This window comes from Melitaea cinxia, chromosome 10 (assembly GCF_905220565.1).
Source record: "Melitaea cinxia chromosome 10, ilMelCinx1.1, whole genome shotgun sequence".
In the NCBI taxonomy this organism is placed as follows: Eukaryota; Metazoa; Arthropoda; class Insecta; order Lepidoptera; family Nymphalidae; genus Melitaea; species Melitaea cinxia.
In genome coordinates, this window is record NC_059403.1 from 16,129,135 (window position 1) to 16,154,624 (window position 25,490).

General features: G+C 32.9%; 1 long non-coding RNA gene across 1 annotated transcript in view; it reads left to right on the forward strand.

The window, feature by feature from the left end:
- Positions 1-2,651: 2,651 nt before the first annotated feature.
- LOC123657172 overlaps positions 2,652-25,490 on the forward strand; it is a 75,829-nt gene continuing 52,990 nt past the window's right edge. Inside the window, exon 1 of the long non-coding RNA XR_006743668.1 lies at positions 2,652-2,866. This is a non-coding gene — a long non-coding RNA (uncharacterized LOC123657172). The remainder of the gene's footprint in view (positions 2,867-25,490) is intronic.

Consider the following 25,490-nt stretch of genomic DNA (forward strand, 5'->3'; position numbering starts at 1 on the left):
GCCATTTACCTTCCTCAATACTGGAAACAAAATCATATAAATTGATAAAAAGTTAGGCTTTGTAAAAATTAAGCTTGGTTTGTCTTAACTGTGCCTGGTAGGTTGTTATAGAAATGGCTTATTAGTAGGTCCAGAAGTTATATAAAAATTTCTCAGTTACTCTTCAACTATATATATTTTTGTTAGTGTCCGTCCGAAAGTTTGGTTTCGGTTTCGGTTTCGGCCGAGTTTCGGCCAAAAATCAAGTTTCGGCGTGCTGAAGCCGAAACTGATTTCGGTAGTTGTCGTGCACGCTAACCTTACTTCGTTACTCGCGGAAACGCTTTAGATTGATGATTCTTCTAAGTACAAATACAAAACAAAGTATTAATTGATAAGATTTCAAAATAACAATACTTAGTATTTATTATTTAATGAAACAGTAACAATTACTGATTTGATTATTATTGGATAACTGATAAACATTTTGCTATGAGAACTTAATTTGAAAAAATAATAAAAACATTTTCAATATTTTTTATATAATATTAAATAAATGATAACAATAAAATAAATATACTGTGTTTTCATGTCATGTCCTAATTAAAGCAGAATAATGGGTAAAATGCACAAAATTTAAATATTTTAAGGAATTTTATACTTGAACACGTGAGTTTCGGTTTCGGTCAAATCTGGAGCCACGCCGAATATTCGGTTTCGGTTTCGGTTTCGGCCTGAAACCTAACTTTCAGTCGAACACTAATTTTTGTGTTATTTGACTGCATTTGACGTACGATTAGGCTGCTCCAGATTGTAAACAGATATAACCCTACCTCAGACTACCTACGCTACTCTAGTCGAATGGATTGAGTTTCTAAGCCATTACTATATACACATATATGTATGCACATATATGATAATTCAGTTAAATAATAAAATTGTGTCAAAATCTGGAACTCAACAAACACACAGGTATCTGTATGAGACAAAATAACATTTGTCACATGTGGTAATGCGTACGTACCCTACGGTTCAAAAAAAATTAGCTTGAACAATTTATCGTAAAATTTGTCAGCTGGAAAAATTGGTTCTAATTTTTTTAGTTACACAGAATTTCTCAGAAAAATTATAGTAACGCCACTGTCACACTTTAAAATTAGTAGCATACGAAATCTGTCAAAAATGACCATTAAAGTGTTATTATCTACTAGCTGACCTAGCGAACTTCGTTCCGCCTAACAGTCAAAGAATGGGCAGATTTGACCCAATTGAACGGCTACACTGGGGTTTGGATTTTTTTTTAATAATAATTTTTCATATTTATAATGGCATATTTAATAGTTATTGGTCTATTTCGGACAAAGACAAATCCTAATACACAAAAAGAATAATAATTTGTCCAGCCGTTGTCGTGTTACAAATGGTGTATGTAACCCGACTTGTCTAATATGTGATTTTATATATATGTGTGTGTATGTATATACATATAGTATATATAGATACTAGCTGATCCGCTGAACGTTGTTTTGCCATATATATTAACCCCCTTAATCCCCCCCCCCCCCTTTTAACTTAGGGGTATGAAAAATAGATGTTGACTGATTCTCAGACCTACCTGATATGCACACAAAACTTCATAAAAATCAGTCCAGCCGTTTCGGAGGAGCATGGTAACTAACATTGCGACACGTGAATATCCTCGCCGTGAATAGCCTCGGTATATTTTAATATGTAAAATATTAATTGTTAAGAAAACTAACAAAATACTCTGTCATTGTGAATCGTATTACTTTTATGAATCTGTAATATCATGAAGGTATTACAAGATTCGTTTACTAAGTTTTTATCCATATCTCATTAGGTAACTTATTTCTAAGAATCAGTTACCTATTACGATCACAACCAAAAAGTTTGTATAAATAAAACTGAAACCTTTTTTAACAACAAATATTCACAAGAAAATGTCTGTTGCATATAGAAACTTTTTTTAAATTTCAAAGAGACAAAAAAGTTTATAGCTAAAAAGTTTAATATGTTATAATAAACATTAATTATCAAAGTTAATCGGATACAGTAAAGCAGACGATAAAATCTTTAATCGTTAACACGAAATCTCATCAATTTTACAGAATAATGTACTTGAATGCGTTTATAAAATATCGTAAGCGTCTTCTAACGGTACTTCTAATGTTTATAATTAATAATACCAGTCTCTTGAGAGCAAGCGAGCATTTGTCAGCCGAAATGCCAAGTTGAATCGTAGTTCTATGGATTACACTATACAACAAATGAACAATGTCGATGTAGGTATGTACATATTAAAGTTTTCTTTTTTTTTTACGAAACGGTGTAATGAGGTTTCACTAAAAATACAGTTAATATTTGGTATTGTTTAAATATTTTGGTATTGTTTACTATTATTTTCACTGTAACTGTTGTTATATAATTAATAGATTTCAAATAAGGTTATTACCCCAAACATTAAATATATTTAAAAAAAATCACAGCTAATTGTATCCTTTTTTTTGTACAGTAATTTATATATTAGTGGCAAATGTATTAAGACGGCAATGTAGAGCGAATAATTTATTTAGTAAAAATACACATAAAAAATAAAATACACTAATGAAAGCATCAACAATCATTACTCCCGCCACATTTTACACATTTACTGACAAAGCCGCCGAGCACCTCACTACCATTCATTACAGAACCGACGCGAATCGCGATGCAGTCGCGACACTAGTTCGAAATTTTAAACTTTTTTTTTATTTCGAATCAGCCATTTTGACAAGCTGTCAGTTTTGCGCGCCATTTTTACGTTTGTGTTTTTTTTTTGTTTATGTTTTGTTTTGTCTGTATGTGATTGGCTGTTCCGAGGGAAAAGGTGAGTAATATTTTTTAATATTTTTTTTAAATAATAACTGAAAGGCTGCGGATAAATAAATGAAATCCGCATTAATTAAGGCTTTTGGTTTATTTCGTTTCGGCTTAGTTATTATTAAATAATAGAATACCAGGCACGGGGAATATGACGCAATTTGTAACTATGATTTATCTACGTCGTAATTTCGTAAGCTGAAAATGTTTTTGTGCATTACGCGACAATTCTTTTTTGTTTTTTGTGAATTATTAGATAACTTTAACAGAAATGCATGTAATAAATCGCGAATTAATTATGATAGAATTCTTAGTACTCGTTTTCTAGATTTTTTTTCAAATCTACATAGTATATTAAAATTGATTAAATGTAAAAAACTATACGGTATTATTATTATTATTATTATTTTGGTAATATGGTATATATCCCTTTATTCTAGTAACACTTTATTTAAAAGTTGCATTTCAAAATCATATACATCAAAAAAATCACATCTAGAAATCCTGTACATATTTTTTTTATTCTTTAAAAAATAGTAGGTATATATTATTTAACAACACAATCATCTTCAAATCAACATAAAAACAATTTATCTAAATAAAGATCCAAATTAAGAATGATCAAAAAGTATATTCAAACATACCTTTTTACAAACGCAGGTATAATACTTGTCGATTATACCACCCCATAAAAATACAATTATGATTAAATATATTTTTAATATTGTATTTTAGTTAGTATTACCTTTAAAATTCCAGTCATGTTTTTTTTCTATATTATGTAAAAAACAAACTAGAAAGCCCGGACAGATTTACCTGACTTTTAATTGTAATTTAATATAAATATAATTTATATAAAAACCTTATTATATAACACACTTCAGCCTGTCACAGTCGACTGCTGGATATAGGCCTCCACAAGTTCGCGCCAAAAATGGTGCGAACTCATGTGTGTTGCCCATAGTCACCACGCTGGGCAGGCGGGTTGGTGACCGCAGGGCTGGCTTTGTGCACCGAAGACGCTGCTGCCCGTCTTCGGCCTGTGTATTTCAAATCCAGCAGTTAGATGGCTATCCCGCCATGGGTCGGCTTTTTAAGTACCAAGATGGTCGTGGAACTGTGTTATCCCTTAGTCGCCTCTTACGACACCCACGGGAAGAGAGGGGTGACTATATTCTTTGCTGCCGTAACAACATAGCCTATTATAACCTATTATATTAACAAACTTTTAATAAAATATCGCATCGTAAAATTCAGCGCGCTTAACTTATTGCAGCAGTGCAACATTAGTACAAGCAGCTCAATTGTATTATGCACTAAGGTCTCAAGAGTTATGAGAACGAAAATAATAAGAAAATAAATCATTATTTATTACTATAGTATTAATTGGATTTCATATTAATTTTTAATACTTTTTGTATTTTAATTTTTACTACAGTAATGCTGATCAGCATAAACTTTTAATAAAAATTAAACAAGTTTACTATCAAGCTGTGCGTATTATTTACTTTATGAGACATATTATTATATTTATGAGACATATGTTATAGCTAGTTTAAGAGATACTATGTTCTTTTAAGTTCAAATATATTAATTTTAAGCATCGAACAAAAAGATCTTTATATTTTACTAGCTGTGGCCGCGACTTCGTCCGCGTAGAATTTATTTTCAAAAAAAAAATGTTTATTTCGCAGTTATAAAAAAATAATAATAATTCTAAAATAAAAGTAACACCGAACTATACTAATATAACTAAGTTACTCCTTATTAAATCAACTATCTGCCAGTGAAATTCCCGTCAAAATAGGTCCAGCCGTTTCAGAGATTAGCCGGAACAAACAAACAGCCAGACAGACATAGATAGATAGATAGACAAAAATTGTAAAATATGTTATTTTGGTATATGTGCCGTGTAAACAAAATTGGAGTGTCTGTTTATTTTTAAAAAGAGGTTATTTATATTAAAATAACCTCTTTTTAAAAATATGAATGTATATACGGTACCAATACCAAAATAACATTTTTTACAATTTTTATCTGTCTGTCTGTTTGTTCGAGCTAATCTCTGAAACGGCTGGACGGTTAAGCTCTGATCCTTCTCCTACACGGGGAAAGAGGTCTATTCTCAGCAGTGAGATATTACAGGCTGAACCGAGATTAGCACAAATATAATTAATAATTTAATGACATCGAACCTAAAATCTTAAATCAGAAAGCAGGGTCAATCCAAACTACACAAACAGACCGTTCTCAATAAATACAATATGTTGTTACTTGAAATAATAATACTAATATTTCAGAACAAATCAAAGCATTCCAAACATCAATTTACTGAAACAATAAAGTAATCAATTTCACATGAAGTTGTAAGTAACGTTGAACTATAACAGAGTAGCGATAAGCAACCTTTGTGAGAATGTTTTAATTACATTTAGGAGGGTGGGGTCCTGAAATATAGTCCAGTAAACCATAAATCGTCTACATATATACTTTATATTTAATTTTATCCTATAGGATGGATAGCAGAAAATATATACATTGTTTAAAAGTGATATAATTGTTCTATTTGATATCATCATTACAGCCTATACAGTCCACTGCTGGACATAGGCCTCCACAAGTTGACGCCAAAAATAACGTGAACTCATGTGTTGTGCTGTGTGGCTTCGGCACTAAAGAATTTAGCCACCCCCTCTCTTCCCGTGGGTGTCGTAAGAGGCGACTAAGGGATAACAAGGTTCCACAACCACCTTGGAACTTAAGAAGCCGACCGATGGCGGGATAACCATCCAACTGCTGGCTTTGAAATACACGGGCCGAAGACGGGCAGCAGCGTCTTCGGTGCGACAAAGCCAGTACTGCGGTCACCAACCCGCCTGCCCAGCGTGGTGACTATTTGATATGATTTTTGTAAATAGCTGAATATATAAGAATTTATGAATCGCAATCATATAGGTAATAGTAATCTGTTTAATTTATATACAATATTTCTATACTGTATTTTTATTCTAACTGTAAGTTACTTATCATACTTATTTATTTATTTATTTGGTTTATTTGGTACACAGCACAGGAAAAATTATAAAACGAACAAGAATGAAATATAATAAAAAAAGCCAATTACGACCATCCATCCGTTTAAAGTTTAAATAAACAAACGTGAAAAAATAAAATAAATGGAAAAACAAAAAAAAACTTATTTTTATATTAAACCTATAAATACCATATAATAAAAAATATAGTTAAATATTAGTTACGTGACGCAAATCAATACAAAATGAACGATAAAATGACAAGTTGAAAAATCAGCAAACGTTCACGGGTTCGACGTTATCGTTGGACAGATCGACTGTCCCTACGTACAGTATCGGAACTGAATTTTTTTTTTATTGCATGAAAAAACTACTTTTTATGTATATTTTCAAAGAAAAAAGATAAAATGCTATAAAATACACATAAAATCACATTTTTACTTAACAAATCATTCAGCGTAAAAAATGTAAAGTGCCTTTTTTCAATTTCGATATTATACGTAGGGACAGTCGAGATACTTAGATTCAGCCTGTAACATCCCATGCCGGACATAGGCCTATTTCTCCATGTATGAGAACGGTGAAGCCTCCATCACGATGTTTCACTGAACTTTGTACTTTATATTCTTTCTTTTATATATATTAATAATACAAAATAAATAATCTTAATGTCAAGTAATCTGGTCAGTGCCACATTAAAGTAATCCCATAAACAATCACAATATTTTATGGAACACTAAAAATATTAATAAAAAAAAGGTTTGCTTGTCGACGTTACCAATTCGCCAATATTGGTTTACGATAAATTATCGTTTGCCCACTAAAAGTGGTAAGTGACTGCTGTCATGTTCTGAAGTAATATAATATTTATTTATTACTTTATTTCTTTATTCAAAATCAAAATCAAAAACAGCTTTATTCAAATAGTCCTCAAGAGCACTTTTGAATTTACAAATTAAAACTTAAAAAATAAATTATTATTTTTGTAAAATTAAAGCTACTACCGATTCGGAATGTAGATTCTACAGATATGATATTATTTATGGATATTTTTGCTAGAAACAAATATTTCTGTCCGGTCTGGTTGTCCATCCTTGTCTTCCTACCGTGCCTTAAAGAGCACGTTAAGCCGTCAGTCCCAATTGTTATTACATATTACCTGATAGCGATTGCTACTCATGGTAGGGAATATATCTCTTAACCCGCAGTCGAGCAACGTGGTAAATTAAGCTCTGACTGAGGATGCTATTGGCTGAATTTGATTACTTCATTTCATACACTTAGTAGAATATATAACAGTACAAAAAATACACTGACAGCAAGCAAAGGCGGTCAGTCAATCTTATTATTAAATTATTATAATAATGTAGTATTATATAATTAATAGCATATAATATACAGCTACCACCTTATCTTATATTATTAACAATATTAATTAAAATGTCGTCGTGGCTTTATGTCCAGACTGGCAACAACTTAGAATGATTGATGAAAAGACCTTTAAAAGCGAAACGTCCTGGTCGATTTAAATTTTAAATAAGATAATCATTAAATATTATAATTTAATTTTACTATCTAATTTAACAAAATTTGTACACCAATAAGTTTTATATATATAATTATCTATAATATATATAACCGCGAAAGGTCATTCATCACGAAATCTCCGAAACTATAACACCTACAAACTTGAAATTTGGCAGGTAGGCTCCTTATAAGACGTAGGCATCCGCTAAGAACGGATTTTACGAAACTCGACCCCTAAGGGGGTGAAATGGGGGTTGCAAATTTGTATGAACGTCCTATGATTTTGAAGTAAGAGACTTGAAATTTAAAATGTGTGCTCTATAGATGATGAGAAGGTATTCAAATAATATATCTTTAGAAATCAACTCTCTTTTGGGGTTAAAACGGGGGATGGTAGGTTGACTCACTCATCACGAAACCTCCGAAACTATAACAGCTACAAACTTGAAATTTGGCAGAAAGGCTCCTTATAGAGTGTAAACATCCGCTAAGAACGGATTTTACGGAATTCAACCCCTAAGGGGATAAAACGGGGGTTGGAAGTTTGTATGAAAGTCCCATGATTTTGAAGTAAGAGACTTGAAATTTAAAATGTATGCCTTATAGATAATGAGAAGGTGTCCAAATAATCTATCTTTAGAAATCAACTCCCTTTTGGGGTAAGAACGGGGGATGGTAGGTTTACTCACTCACCACGAAATCTCCGAAACTATAACACCTAAAAACTTGAAATTTGGCAGATAGACTCCTTATAGGGCGTAAACATTCGCTAAGAACGGGTTTTACGAAATTCGACCCCTAGAGGGGTAAAACGGGGGTTGGAAGTTTGTATGAAAGTCCCATGTTTTTGAAGTAATCGACTTGAAATTTAAAATGTATGCTCCATAGATGGTGAGGAGGTCTCTAAAAATGTACCTTTAGAAATCAACTCCCTTTCGGGGTTAAAACGGGGGATGGTACATTGACTCATTCATCACGAAATCTCCGAAACTATAACAGCTACAAATTTGACGTTTGATAGGTAGGTTCCTTATAGAGCGTAAACATCCGCTAAGAACAAATTTTATGAAACTCGACCCCTAAGGGGATAAAACGGGGGTTGGAAGTTTGTACGAAAGTCCTATGTTTTTGAAGTAAGAGACTTGAAATTTAAAGTGTATGCTCTATAGATGGTGAGGAGGTGTCCAAATAATGTATATTTAGAAATCAACTCCTTTTTGGGGTTAAAACGGGGGTTCGTAGGTTGACTCACTGATCACGAAATCTCCAAAACTATAACACTTACAAACTTGAAATTTAGCAGGTAGGCTCTTATAGATCGTAGACATCCGCTAAGAACGAATTTTACGAAACTCGACCCCTAAGGGAGTAAAACGGGGGTTGGAAGTTTGTATGAAAGTCCTATGTTTTTGAAGTAAGCTATTTGAAATTTAAAATGTATACTCTATAGATGGTGAAGAGGTATCCAAATAATGTATCTTTAGAAATAAATTCTCTTTTGGGGTTAAAACAGGGGATGGTAGATTGATCATTCATCACGAAATCTCCGAAACTATAAGAGCTACAAATTTGATATTTGACAAGTAGGTTCCTTATAAGGCGTAGACATCTACTAAGAACTGATTTTACGAAACTGGACTCTTAAAGGGGTAAAACGGGGGTTGGAAGTTTGTATGAAAGTCTTATGTTTTTGAAGTAAGAGACTTGAAATTTAAAATGTATACTCTATAGATGGTGAGAAAGTATAGAAATAATGTATCTTTAAAAATAACCTCCCTTTTGGGGTTGAAACGGGGGATGGTAGGTTGACTCACTCATCACGAAATCTCCGAAACTATAACAGTTACAAATTTGACATTTGGCAGGTTGATTTCTTATAGGGCGTAGACATCCGCTAAGAACGGATTTTACGAAAATCGACCCCTAAGGGGATAAAACGGGGCTTGGAATTTTGTATGAAAGTCCTATGTTTTTGAAGTACGAGACTTGAAATTTAAAATTTATGCTCTATAGATAGTGAGAAGGTGTTCAAATATAGTATCTTTAGAAATCAACTCCCTTTTGGGGTTAAAACGGGGTATGGTAGGTTGACTCACTCATCATTAAATCTCAGAAACTATAACACCTAAAAACTTTAATTTTGGCAGATAGGCTCCTTATAGGTCGTAAACATCGGCTAAGAACGAATTTTAGGAAATTCGAGCCCTAAGGGGATAAAACGGGGGTTGGAAGTTTGTATGAAAATCCTATATTTTTGAAGTAAGAGACTTGAAATTTAAAACGTATGCTCTTTAGATGATGAAAAGGTGTCCGAATAATGTATCTTTAGAAATCAACTCCCTTTTGGGGTTAAAACGGGGGATGGTAGGTTGACTCACTCATCACGAAACCTCCGAAACTATAACAGCTACAATCTTGAAATTTGGCAGGTAGGTTCCTTATAGGGCGTAAACATCCGTTAAGAGCTGATTTTACGAAAATCAACCACTAAAAGGATAAAACGGGAGTCGACAGGTTGTATGAAAGTCTTATGTTTTTGAAGTAAGAGACTTGAAATTAAAAATATATGCTCTATAGATGGCGAGGTAGTGTGCAAATAATGCATCGTAATCTATATATATAAAAGAGAAAGGTCTCTAACTCACTCATCAAGAGAACTCAAAAACCGCTGGATGGTCTATCCATCCAGGTTGGACAAAGATAAAATTTGGCAGCGTGGTAGATTATAGTTAGCAAACGTCCGATAAGAACGGATTTTACGATATTCCACCGTTAAGGGGGTATAATTGGGGTTGATAGTTTGTATGAAACATATACAGCCTGAAAATAAAACTAAAAATTGGTGTATAGAGAGATTTTATAAAAATAACTAATAAATTATACTAAATTGTGACTTTTAAAAAGTTACTCAGTTTGATAAGCATTTCAAGTGACTGAAATAAAAAAAATAATTTGCGTTAAACATCTTAATAGTAATGCATATCTTCATAACCACGCGGACATAGTCGCGGGCAACAGTTAGTGTATTATAAAACAAAGTCTCCAAAAGTGTATGTGATCGATTCGCTCAAAATCTACTGAACGAATTTTCATGCGGTTTCACCATTGGAGAGAGGGCTCCACCATTGGCAAGAGGAAGGTTTACGGTACGGCTAAACCAAATTTGATGAGAGTTTCACTGGAAGTTTGCCGGGAAAACTTTGTGACACACTAATTTCAACGCGGGCGAAGCTGCGGGCACAGCTAGTATATATATAATACGATTTTTGTCCTGGCAGCATACAGAAAAAAAGGACTGTCCAATTTAATGCAGTCATTCGGAAATTATTGGCGTGTCATTACTTCAGACTTGGTTTCGGCCTTTTGTTATACTGAAACTTACAAATTCAGACTAGGCTGTATGGATTATAATCCTTTGCCTTTCCCTATTGGTATTAATTTTAAAATAACAACAAAAATTGTACACGTGTCACATAATATAAACAAAGTAAGTGTTATAACAATAGTTTCGATTAATATACAATTGATTTAAATAAAATTATATAATAAAAACTTGACATTGCACCAGTAAATTGATTTGTGAAGGTAATGACAATACAATATATAGCAAACAACTGAAATTTTAAATTAAAAGACCGCAGCATGAAAATGATACAACGTTAACTCGCTATCCAGTGAAGTGTGCGATGCTATGCGGTAAATATAGCTTATAGAAACAACAAAATTTAAAATCCTAGCCTAGTATACGTTGGGATTGCAACAAAATAGTTGTTTTACTTCATCAAATAATTTATTCTATTTACATATTTAATGTTAAAATAAAATACTAAAAAAATTATTATTTATAGACTTAAAACTAAAAATGTGCCCATTATAAATGTGTTGTAAAACTAATTACGCAAAAAAGAAAAAAATATATATATTTACACACAACGAAAGGATTTTTTTTTTTCTGTTAAGCTTAGAAAAATTAGGCGAGATCTCTTTTTCATAACATCTTTTGTATATTTACAATTACGCTTTGAAAATATATTTGAAAATAATATACGATTTCGACTGTGAAACTATAAATGGCTATGACTTGCGTGTGGTATTGATTTCATTGTGAAAGAATGAATGTATGTGATAATGTGACATGGTCGCATCATTAATTTTTTTGAGACCGAAAGTTAATTATTTTTTTACAAGGGTTGCAAATAAGCTTATAAATCGATGTAGATATCTCCTATCCCTCTATTATCCTAACCAACTACCAACAACTAACCGGACTATTATCCTAACCAACAACTAACCGGTAACGCCAGACGCATCAAGCGCTTTGCCGACCTTACCCCTGCGTATCCCCATTGCGTTACTAACAGTTACAAACTCAAATCTCAAAATATTTATATATATCAAACAGGCATCCTGATCTTAATTTTTCCAAACGATATTTCCAATCATAACCTCTTGGTCACCATTGCATTTAATATATTTTATATGTTCAAGTGGATAATAAGCATAATAGAACGGCACCTCATTTTTGGTAGTCGGTTCATTAAATCCAGCCTTGAGACAGTCGCTTGGATGGTATTTGACATTCTTAAAAGTTGCGATTTTATGATTTTTGTTGTATCGTAAAACTACTCCTTAGTGTTCGCTTTATCGATTACGGTGATACTTGAAGTGAATCATAGGACTCGAACGGGATAACTCACGGCCGTAATGTCGCACTTTAGTTAAATTTATGTTTAATGAACTTAAACTGGTTCCTTTACGTTTTTATATTTTTCGTTGATGGTTTTTGTTGACGCATAGCAATATTATTTGTATAAAGTTCTTGTGAATAATATAATTACGCTGAATAATTTGTTTGTAATCTTTAATACCCGTCATTATTTTTTGCTGATTATTGTTCTGAAGTGCGGCCCTGCTTATATCCAAGGGTTTTAAAAACCGAAAATTAACTACGTTTCATCATTTCAGTTCACTGCTGGACATAGACCTCCATAAGTTCGCGCCAAAATTGGAGTGAACTCATGTGTTTTGCCTATAGTCACCACGCTGGGCAGGCGGGTCGGTAACCGCAGGGCTGGTTTTGTCGCACCGAAGACGCTGCTGCCCGTCTTCGGCCTGTGTATTTCAAAGCCAGCAATTGGATGGTTATCCCGCCATCGGTCGACTTTAAGTTCCAAAGTGGTAGTGGAACTGTCACTACTAAATGAACTAGATTGATATCTAGCAAAAAATTATTAAAGTCCAAAAATATAATTTGTAAGTCCTTCAATAGTCACTGGCAACTATATCGAGAAAAAAAATTATTTGTCATTAATATAATTTAAAAATAGTAACAGAGAACATATGTCTCATTGATGGATGGCAGCAGTAAGTCTAACCAATCTGGTGATTCTAGGCCTCACGAAAGTCTGTTGCTCGACTATATGATAATGGAAACAGTCACTCTAAGTAAGTGAAATGTTAACATTACAAATTATGTCATAATCAAGAGTCAAAAACAACTCTGAATTCTGACAAAATTAATAAAACAGTAGTAGAGTAGTAGTTGATGGTGATCCATGAAAGCTATGATAGGAAAGAGGTCGGATTAGTGTGCACAGTAAAGTGTAAGGTGTAGACTTTTGATAAGATAGTTGTGGTACATAATAGTGACGTAGATTGACGCGATCCAAGAGATTGTTAGCAAACCACACAATGACAGTTACTCGATATCAAAAACAATTGATCTAGTATTTTAATTCAATTGCATCATAACTGTACCAAAATTATTCTAAAATGTTATCATATAATACACTAATCCATAGTTTTGGCATAGTTCCAATAGGCCCAGAATGTGGTCGAACATTGCGGGAGATATTATCAGAAAATACTTGTAAAGCCCCGGATGCGCGGTAACACGGATTCGAGTGCATTTATTGCGAGCGTTTAGAAAGTGGGTAACCAGTTCAAATTCCGATTGAGACGTATTGATACGAGCCGCCGATAATTACGTACGGCAGCTTAAATTACCTTTATCTCGAAACATTTATCATTTTTAACTTCGAAGCCTTTTTTGGTAAGACGATGTTATTATTTATAAATAATAATTATTGAAATAGTTATCCTATGCGAGAATAAAAACATTAACGAGAAGGAATTTCAAATAAAACATCATTGATCAAAGTAAAGTTTTCATTGGTAACTATTTTTTTTAACTGTGCTTTACTTTTACCAATAAAACAATTTTTGTTATAACTTTGCCAGTACTGCGGTCACCAACCCGCCTACCCAGCGTGGTGATTATGGGCAAAACAAATGAGTTCACGTTATTTTTGGCGTAAACTTGTGGAGGCCTATGTCCAGCAGTGGACTGTATAGGCTGTAATGATGAAATAAAATACACTCACACAATACCGAGAAACAACATATAACAACAACCGAGATAAAGGTTTACTTTTTTCTCACTATGACACCACATTTAATTAATTCTTAACTAATTATAGCTGTATCACTATACTCCCCTAAAATACCCATGCATTTAATTAAACATCATGCATTGTAATTAGGCTTGTCCAACAGACGATTTATTACTTAAAACTACAGATCGACAGTCCATTGACTGCCTAGTAAAGCTAGGATGTGGTCCGATACTAATGGAATTATTCTGTTACAATATCTTAATTTTTAACCGACTTCCAAAAAAGGAGGAGGTTCTCAATTCGACTGTATTTTTTTTTTTTTTTTTTTTTATGTATGTTACATCAGAACTTTTGACCGTGTGGACCGATTTCGACAAATTTTGTTTTAATCGAAAGGTGGTGTGTGCCAATTGGTCCCATTTAAATTTATTTGCGATCTAACAACTACTTTTCGAGTTATATCTAATAATGCGTTTTTACTTGACGCTTTTTTCGTCGACCTACGTTGTATTATACCGTATAACTTTCTACTGGATGTACCGATATTGATAATTCTTTTTTGTTAGAAAGGGGATATCCCTAGTTTGGTACCGTGATAAGGAAACCAGGATCTGGTGATGGGATCCCAGAGAAATCGAGGGAAACTCTCGAAAATCCGTAATAACTTTTTACTGGGTGTACCGATTTTGATAATTTTTAATTTAATCGGAAGCTGATGTTTATCATATAAATTTTATCGAGATCTGATAACTACTTTTTGAGTAATCTTTGATAACGCGTAGTTGCTTGACTATTTTTCCGTCGATCTACGTTGTATTACTTGTCGATGTAATTGAAGTCGGTTTTTTTTTCGTTTGCGAGCAAACACAATTATGTTAATCTGTACATTTTTTTTTTTGTGTATAACTGTATAGCCTAAGCGGCCGTGTACTGTTTTTAAGTTTTTTTTTTGTTTTTTTTTTTTACTCACACACACACTCAACATTCACACGTAGATACACACTTAGATATATACATTTTTTTTTATTTTCCAAAGTATTAGTTTTCTTCCTTTGTTCCTATTTCACACCTCTCTATGGAGCAGCTATTCTAGCTAGCTCTGTTACATATATATAATACACTACCTTTTCGCTGGTCGTCCCTTTCTTATCATGTAATCAACTTATTTATCCACCAACCCATTTTCAGTTTCTTGATTTTAGTAAAATTTATAGACAGCGGTTGTTACATAATCCGATGAACTGCCCTCTCCAGTTCGTACCAGCTATTAATCATGATATCTCATGAAACTATTACTAATATCGGATTACCATATATCTTAGTTCCTCTAGCTGGCACCTCTGCCAACGTATCGGCTTGGCAGTACGACTACGTATAATTTGTTGCCAAAATTTTTGGCACTTTGTCTAGATATCGCGTAGCTTTAAAAACAAACCTTACAATTTGTTTCTTCGTTAAACGTTAAATGTTATATTATTCTTACATTTTACATTTTCGGAGAATTTACTTGATTAAAAAAAGTGTAGAATTGATTTTTTCTTACTTGTCGTTTATTGAATTCGCTAAATCCGTGTGAACTTTTTATTCACTTAAATACTATTCTTTATTAATATAATATCATACACGTGAATATAGGCTACAAAACATCAAGTTATGTTGCTTAGCTTAGCACACTCACACAATCAGCACAACAGACCAATCTAACAAGTCTAAGAATTGCACACCATTGACACGATCATCTAATATCGATATAAATATTTCGATAATTTATGAAACACATAAATGCCTACACTATACTACTATATGTAAACATTAACTTGTCTGTACATGTCATATACGATTATATTAATCAAACCCCACATTAAATCAACAATGAAACATTGCGATTATAAAAACTAACGATAAATCATTGAGATAAATAACATGTAAATCTAGATCTGAGATAAACAGGAAAACAGTATATTTAAATTTCTTTCAAGCCTTATAAAATCGTAAGCCTTGGTGATAACTTATTAGTTGATTAAGGCTGGCTACATATTGTCAGACGAGTCAAGAATCGTACTATACTGTTAAAAAAGTGTGCGTGTCAGCTGTTCGATTTGAGTCTACTCTTTAAGAACGGTTGCCGTGATTTTTATTTTTATTTATTTTATTTTTATTTAACAATTTTTTATACGTACAAGATTATACACAATATTTTGTCATAGAGACTCACGTATAATGGGTGTGCTTATCCCTGTGAGAGATTTCTTCCAGCACACCCAAAAAGGAACGATTACAGACAGAAATTAAAGTAGGTAGACAGACGTACAAAAGAAAATATTAAATAATTGATATATATATATACACACACATACGCGCGCACACACACACACATACATATATATACACACATACACACACACACATACAGACACATATGGACATGCACACGCGCAAACATATACTCACACAGTCCATAAAGTTCTAGTTTTAAAAATATGTTTATCTCTTTCTCGCGAGATCATCACTGACAGGGCCTTGTATTGCTTGACACTACAACCTTGCCAATTTTTTTTCATACCAGGGGCTTTATATCATTTCGTAAGGAGTAAAGTACAAAACTTTGTTTTTTTAAATAAAACTAGGTAGATAAACAACCGTAGCTCACCTGGTGGTAGGCGATTACCGTACCCTATAGACGCCTTCAACACCAGAAGCATCTTAAGCGCACTGCCGACTCTAACTCTAGTCTCCCCAAAAGCTATGGTCATCTTACTCACCACAGGAACACAACACTGTTTGAAAGTAGTGTATTAGCTTAGTGTTAGTATTTAGCTTTGATCTTCTTTAAGGTCAGGTACTTCCCCGATCGAGCAGCTCCAGATTTGAGCGGATACTTCCTACTGTGCCCTACCTATATATGTACTATGTTGGCTCATTTATAAGTTGTAGTGAGCCTAGCACGTAAATCATTTATATTATACGAAGAGGACATTTTTAAATCAAATATTTTTACAGTAGCCATATCATGATCAATATAATAAAATTTTAACTATAAAACGAACAAAAATAATTATTATTATACGTAAATTGATAAAAGTTTTAATCTATTACGAGCGAATGAGGAGAAAGAGGGAAAAGAGGGCAAAAGAATATTTTCCGCAATTGGGATAACTTTTAGATTATTTTTTAATGGTATTGAGAAATTTACAAAATATTCATTATATTTTTTACATGGAATGCCGCCTGTTTCCTTTTATATTCAAAAATAAAAACTAAATTTATTAATAAAATGTTTTTTAGCTTATAGCCTGCCTTAGAGCTTATTACCTTTCCTTCTCTGTAGAATCTACATGTAAATCGGTGATAACTTCACTTCAACAAGAATTAATTCATTAAAACAAATACTATGTTTAATTGGCGATACAAAAGTGAGGCCTACTTAAATAAATTAATCATTTTCTTAAATAAATTTTTAATGAACAATAAATCAATCAATCACTACAGCCTATACAGTCCACTGCTGGACAAAGGCATCCACAAGTTCACGCCAAAAAATAGCGCGAACTCATGTGTTTTGCCCATAGTCACCACGCTGGGCAGGCGGGTTGGTGACCGATAACCATGAACGTGTACAATAAATACTAGGCATAAAAAAGTATTCCTATAATTATTCTGTAACCCAATCTTATTATGGAGTAATTTTAATAACAACTCTAAACCAAACATAACCTTCCATACTGTTTTGTAATTGTGCATTTAACCCTTAATTACTCGCACAAAGAATATTACATTACTGCTCGCATGGGGTCACAGATGACCCCAAATAGTATGAGTAGTTTTTAATATATTTTGAAATATATAAGTAAATGAAACTATTTTATTATTAAAGTGCTTTGTTTATTTTATAATATCTATAAGTAATAACATGAGTTACTTATTAATTGTACAAAAACAAGTTAAACTAAAATTACTATCAATAATCAACAATTTGTACTTAGGTATACTGAGATCATAGTAAATACTCGTATTTTTTAGGAACTATCCAAATCACTCTCGTTACACTGTTGACAGTATATGTCAGAATAATCATAGCACACAAATCTTGTACCTTTCTTGCATTTTTCTTGCACTTTGATCGCATTTCTTCGGGCAGCTGTCGCAACGTCCACGTTTTGCAGTGGTTGGCGGGACGCGATTTTCCAACTCGTGCACTTCCATCAGACGTTTAGTCGTCGTTTTTGGTTATTATGAATAAGTTCAACAGACAATTGCCGCAAAAAATTACGCCTCATGTGAGTACGTGATTTTTCGGTATTTACTCGATGTACAATGAGTGCATTTATGCCTGAAACATTTATCAGGTGGAAGGAAATGGCTAACGGCCACCGTTTGGTTCACCTCCCTACGTTGAATGTACCACACAAATGATCATTGGTGTCCACTCCTCCATTAGTGCTGTTGTAAAATGTTATTATTTCAGGTTTCTGCTTGTCAGTTGAGGCTGGGTCGATATGAGCTACATGATGCATGGAAGATAACAACACAACAGCTTTAATTGGTTTTTGAACATAAGAAACCTGACCTTCCTTCTTCTTCTTCATCAGAACCTCCTTCATCCTCTATCAACCATTGCGCAATTCGCTGTTCTCTCCTATCCATGACTAATTCTGACAAAAAGACAAAACTCGTAGTAAAACGGAATTTTTTGATAATTTCATTGTATAAAGATGTAAAAAACATATTTATAACAAACATTTATTCACTGAACATACAATAACACAAATATAATTCATAATACACAAAAAAAAATACATAAAATAAAAAACTTACCTTTTCCAAAAAAGTAACATCGCACGGGGTCACCGCTGCAGAGTGCAGCGACGCATCCTTCCACTCCTGTGACTTGGTCGCTACTAAAATACAAACTTAGACGTGCGTTATGAAGCTAGCGAGGGCGCGGGGGAAATCGGGCCGCGCCAAATGCTTCATTTTTTAATCCGAAAATTAAGGGTTAAAACTTGTAAATTACATTATTCATATTTGAGTATTCGCCATCTTGTTAATAATTACAACTCGAAGTCTTGACGGAGTTCCATCTATCTCTGTCATAAGGAAGTACCACCCACCCTTCAAAGGGCTTGAGTTTTCTTCACTTACCCTCTCAATATTCATATTGCTATTGGCCACATCAAGTTTGCAAATATTAATCCCATACCCTAAATTTGAATACGGTAATTGCGAATTCGAAGGGTGCGCCGTACTGCAGTCAACTCCATGACCACGAAATATGTAACTAAGTCTCATTTCAGTCAAACCAAAATTAAGTTACTTAATGACAAAAAGTATATAAATAAATAAGCGCCTTTTAATAAACCTTTCATACTCAAAGGCCCTAGTAGGGTTTTCTCCTGTGTCGGCGATCCGGAAACACACACACATGGCCCCAGATCCCGCTCGGTAACATATTGAACAAAAATAATTATATACATTTTATCGACGATTTCACGTAATGCGCAATCAATCACGAAGTATTTCATACTTTTACGATACGATTTATTTACGACACAGGCACTAACATGTTAAGTCACTTGAAATGTCCGAGAAATAATTTTTTACAGTCAATACGATGTACATTTGTATCATTTTGACATTGTAAAAGTAATCGTAAAGATCAATTAATTTTATAACGTCAAATAAATTTTATATATTTTTAACAACTCAGAATTGGGCTTGCGTTTTTATGAACAAACATAACAGCTGATTTTACTTCCTTACGTATTGCATCTTATATTGCATCTCATATTATTATTTAGTAATTATTGAAAATTACCCATTAAGGGTATAATACTTTTAGACGCAAACTGGATAACTTTTGTCGATATTCCAAAACGCATTAACAAAAATTTCGAAAAATTCTCATGCGTTGACTACTTTCATCACTAGCTACTGTCTAAGTCTTTTTATCCGACTGTAGGTGTTAAAAAATTACCAATCGGGCTTTAATAGCTGCGTTGTTGAGAATTTCGAATGTGAAGTAACTGATGTGTTATACCGGATCTCGAACAAGCTTCATTTAGGCTTATTTAACTGATCTAGTAAGATTGAGTAACAAACATCTATCTAGTGGCGTAGCGTGGGGGATACCGAGGGAGCCATAGCCCCGGGCGGCACACGAAATGGGGATGGCAAAATCACCACGATTTTTTCAATTGAGGAAAAAATTCAAATCGCGTCCGCAATGTAACAAACAGTAGAATTGAGAACCTTCTCCTACTTTGAAATCGGTTAATGAATATTATGAAAACAGTGCTTGCAATCAATGTGTTCAATTAATTTGGTAAAAAAAAATCAATTGGTAGGGGCGGCAATGTTTCGGTGGGGCCCTTGCGGCTAATTTTCGGTGGGCCCCGGGCGCCAAGTCCACGCTATGCTACTTTATTATTATACTACGAGTATTAGCGTTCATAGTTTTCTCCTCATAACTACTTATCCTTTGGGATTATCAGGATAAAAATAAATTTATCCTGATATCCCAAAGGATATCCTATCGGTTTTCCAGCCATCTATGTACAAATTATCAGTACTTCTCAGTATTTTAATTACAATGCATTTTAATAGATTTTTGTATGAAAAAGTAACGATAGCCATTAAAAAAATTTTTGCTCATTAGTTCTGGCATTAGCAGAGACTAATTTAACTGCTTGCAAAATGTATCAAGTACCATTTTTAACCGACTTCCAAAAAAGGAGGAGGTTCTCAATTCGATTGTATTTTTTTTATGTATTTTACTTCAGAACTTTTGACCGGGTGGAGCGATTTCGACAAATTTTCTTTTGATCGAAAGGTGATGTATGTCATTTGGTCCCATTTAAATTTATTTGAGATCTAACAACTACTTTTCGAGTTATATCTAATAATACATTTTTACTTGACGCTTTTTTCGTTGACCTACGTTGTATTATACCGCATAACTTTCTACTGGATGTACCGATTTTGATATATCTTTTTTGTTGGAAAGGGGATATCCCTAGTTTTGTATCATGATAAGAAAGCCAGGATCTGATGATGGGGTCCTAGAGAAATCGAGGGAAACTCTCGAAAATTCGCAATAACTTTCTACTGGGTGTACCAATTTTGATAATTTTTAATTTAATCGAAATCTGATGTTTACCATGTGGTCACATATAAATTTTATTGGGATATGATAACTACTTTTGGAGTAATCTTTGATAACGCGTAGTTACTTGACTATTTTTTCGTCGATCTACGTTGTATTACTCGTCGATGTAATTGAAGTCGGTTTTTTTTTTCGTTTGCGAGCAAACACAATTATAAAGAGACACAATGAATAAAAATAAATCTTAGTAAAACCTTAACAACGAGTTCCGCGGAACTCAAATGCTACTAGCATGTACAAGTAATTACTAGTTTCCAGTTAAACAAACCAGACACAAAAAAATGGCAATCACTTCTAATGCCACATTTCTAGGTTTCAGCTTTCTACAACTAGGTTCAAAGGCCCTGTTACTTTCTCATACCAAGCTCGTTCAAGATGGCACAGACGGTATGACGCTTGGATTTTAAACCAATCAAATTCAATCTCTTATTTATTGAAGAGCGCTTCAAGAGTAATTTTGAATTGTAGTTTTACAAAAAATGTTTTTTAACCGACTTCAAAAAAGGAGGAGGTTACTCAATTCGACCGTATATATATTTTTTTTATGTATGTTCGGAGATAACTCCGTCGCTTATGAACCGATTTTGATAATTCTTTTTTTGTTGGAAAGGAAACATCCCTAGTTTGGTACCATAATAAGGAAAACAAGATCTGATTATGGGATCCCAGAGAAATCGAGGGAAACTTTTGAAAATCCGCATATCTTTTTACTGGGTACCGATTTTAATGATTTTTAATTTAATCGAAAGCCGATGTTTATCATGTGGTCACATTTAAATTTCATGGAGATCTGATTACAACTTTTGGAGTAATCTTTGATAATGCGTATTTACTTGACTATTTTTTCGTCTACCTACGTTGTATTACTTGTCGATATAATTGAAGTCGGTTTTTCTTCGTTTGCCTACAAACATAATTATCTAATTAATTATTATTTTTAATTAATGTCCATCCAACTATCAAATTCTTCGTATTGTTTATTTTGTTGAGCATAATCAACAAATACTAAATAGTTTCTCCTTAAAAAAAAACGTCCATATAATAAGTGACTTAATAAGTTTTTATACTAGGTTTTAAAAAAAACATGCTATAAATATTCAATTTATCAATTTATTTTTCAAAATTTTAAAAAAAAGTCTCCTTATTTCCGCATTAATGCTAAAAAACGTTGAATGTTAAAAAACTAACTTATAGGCATTCAAATTATTATATAATACTCAAAGAAGAACCTCCCTAGAAGCCATGCAGCGTGTGTAAATAAAGCTGCATTACATGTTACAGAGTCATCCCCAATAACAGTTCTGCTCTTGCAAAGCAGATTTTTATTAAGATAAGGCGCAGCAGGAATTATCTTAATAATAATAATAATAAATACTCTTTATTGTACACCACATACAAACTTTACAAAAAAGTGATACATGAAAAGAAAAATGTACAAAGGCGGTCTTATCGCTAAGAGCGATTTCTTCCCGACGACCTTTGGGCATAGGACATAACGTAGAAAAGAGAAGCGGTAGGGAAGTGTACAAACAGTTAATAAAGAATTGGCATATAGTTAACGAGCAATATGATATTAAAAGAATTAAATATACATACATATACACACAATATACATACACATACATATATGCAAATAATTATATACATAACAAAATACTACATGATATATTTATTATCTTCCCCAAAGGTTGGAGCAACCCGACTGGGGAGTACCCGAACCATACAGGAGATCACAGTTTAATAACATTGCTTTTAAGTAGTGTGGTTTTCTTGTAGTCAGTAATGTAGTCCAAGCACCTGAATAGTCGGGAATAGGGTCAGCAACTAGCTAGTAATGCCCTGGTGTTGCAGGCGTCTATATATATAAGTATATATAAGTTACAGTATTCGCTTACCATCACGTGGACTGTATGCTTTTTTCATCTTTTTAGTGTAAAAATAAAATAAGGCTTTGTGTTTAGGTTGTAAGAATATACAAGCAAGTATCTTCTATACAAAGAAAAAGAAATTTTTTGTGATAGCACAAAAAAATAATAATAAAATAATACTTATTTTTTAAACGACTTCATTCCAATATATTGTCCATTGGACAATTTGCAAATTCATTGCTATGCCTACCAAGTCCCTCTGGTGCGGTAATTAAGAACGCGGCAGAAAAAGCCGATTTTATTAAAATGCTGATTTATCGCTTGTGCTGTGAAATCATATTTACTTTTCTTGTTTTTTGTATGTATTTTTAAACCACAAAGTTTTTACAAGAAGAATAGCTTTAAAGCTATTGGAGCAGCTACTAGTATAAATTTGGATAGTAATTATTAGCACCGATCTATCTCTAACATTTTGCTAAAATATAACATACTAGCAAGCTCTGTCCGTACATATTTGTTTACAATATAATACATTATAATCACCAAAATATCATATACTAAAACCTTCTCCGAAACACGCTGCATCTTATGGTATAAGTATTATTTCGATCGGTTCAGTAGTTTTCGCAGTATAAGCGAACAAAAGAAAACCGACTCTCCATTTATTAGTATAGATATACAAGATTACATTTTTTATCCATATTTTTAATATTATTCATTTCATTCATTCAGATTAATGGCTTCCAATATTTAATATTATTAAGCCTATAAAAACAATACGAATTTCTTCAAATTTTGTAATAACTTTAATGTAAATAAAAAAAACAGTTTAAATAATATAATAATTTTATTTAAAACAATATTAATATGCTTTATTTATCTTTAGTCTATTTGTCAAGGATTACTATTCATTTATCAAGTATTTCATATTTATATATGTTAATATTGAATGATATATTGATAAATTATATTTATGATTACCTTTATGAATAATTGCTTGAATTTTAGAATTAAAGAAGCATTTGACCTTTCTAAATTTCAATACAATTTAATACAATTGATACATATGTAGGATATATAGGATACATATGTAGGATATATCATTATATATACATATCTAATATATAAAATTCTCGTGTCACAATGTTAGGTACAATACTCCTCCGAAACGGCTGGGCCGATTATTATGAATTATTGTGTGCATATAGGGTAGGTCTAAAAATCGGCCAAAATCTATTTTTCATACCTCTAAGTTATAAGGAGGGGGGGATTAAGAGTGTTAATATCATATATGGCAAAACAACGTTTGCGGGGTCGGCTAGTTTTAATATAATATTATTTTTAAGGTTAATGTTTTAACTGACGTAAAATGTTCATGCATTATTTGTTATTCAATGTTCAAGAATTTTTTTAAAATGTATTTAAATAGTAAGTTGAGTGTAAATTCCATTTATTCAAAACCGCAACAATTATCGCAATAATGACTAACACAAAAAAAACAACAAATATTTCTTTGATAGAATAACAAAAAAGTTTTTGCTTCGTGACATATGAACAATTATCAAAGCACTGGAAATGAATCAGTGCGGTTGTATGAGTAATAATTATTGTTATTATAAGTTACTGCTTATTAAAAGGCACATTACTAGTAGTCTTATAGTACTTGTATTGACTAATATCGCAAGTTTGACTATGCCGTTGGCGCAGTTTCTAGTGGCGTACTTTCTGCTCCGAGTATGGTCGCTTCGATTTTCGCCTCGAGTCTGGATGTGATATATGTATTTGTTTAGATGAATTTATCGAAAAGACAAGCATATAGTTGCTTACCGTAGGGTCAGACGACAGTTTGCGTATGGTTATAAAAAATAATCTATCTAGCTTTCTATCTTTGTAAGTTTTAGATAAATATTTAAAAAAAATTGTCTCGTGTTCCGTGATGAAAGAAAACATTTTAAGACTGAATTTATTACCTGAATAAAAATCAGAGTTAGACAAAACTGAATTGGAACAATGGCATTTCAAAATATACTCAATTACACACAACTACAATTACAATTTAGTTTTAAAGTCCGATATTCCGCAGTCCTTTCAATTTCAACATTACTCTTTGTAGGATGTCATACAATAACACTTAGACATAAAATACTACCAGAAAGCGAAATAACAATGCATATGCTGCTAAATGTCAGTATCCTGAGCCGTTTATCATTTACATATATTACAATATTTATGTTTTGGTTGTAAATTTCATCTTTCACTAACCAATGAACAAAAATATGGTTGGAAACTGACATCCATGTATCTCTCTATGACATTACAAATAAGGCTCGCCATCATTATCAACTCAGCCCAATACAGTCCACTGCTGGAAACTGGCCTCTACAAGCTCTTACCAAAAATGGCGTTAACTCGTCTGTTTTGCCCATAGTCACCACGCTGGGCAGGCGGGTTCGTGAGCGCAGGGCTGGCTTTGTCGCACCGAAGACGCTTCACACAAACAAATGGCAAAAGACTTTTGCTAGAAACAAGACATACATTCTAAGATAGCTGACTTAACTCTAAACGTCAATCAACCTGACAAAACTGTGACTATTGTTGACAAAATGTATGCGAATATCCGCAAACCGCATACTTATCGACATTGTCG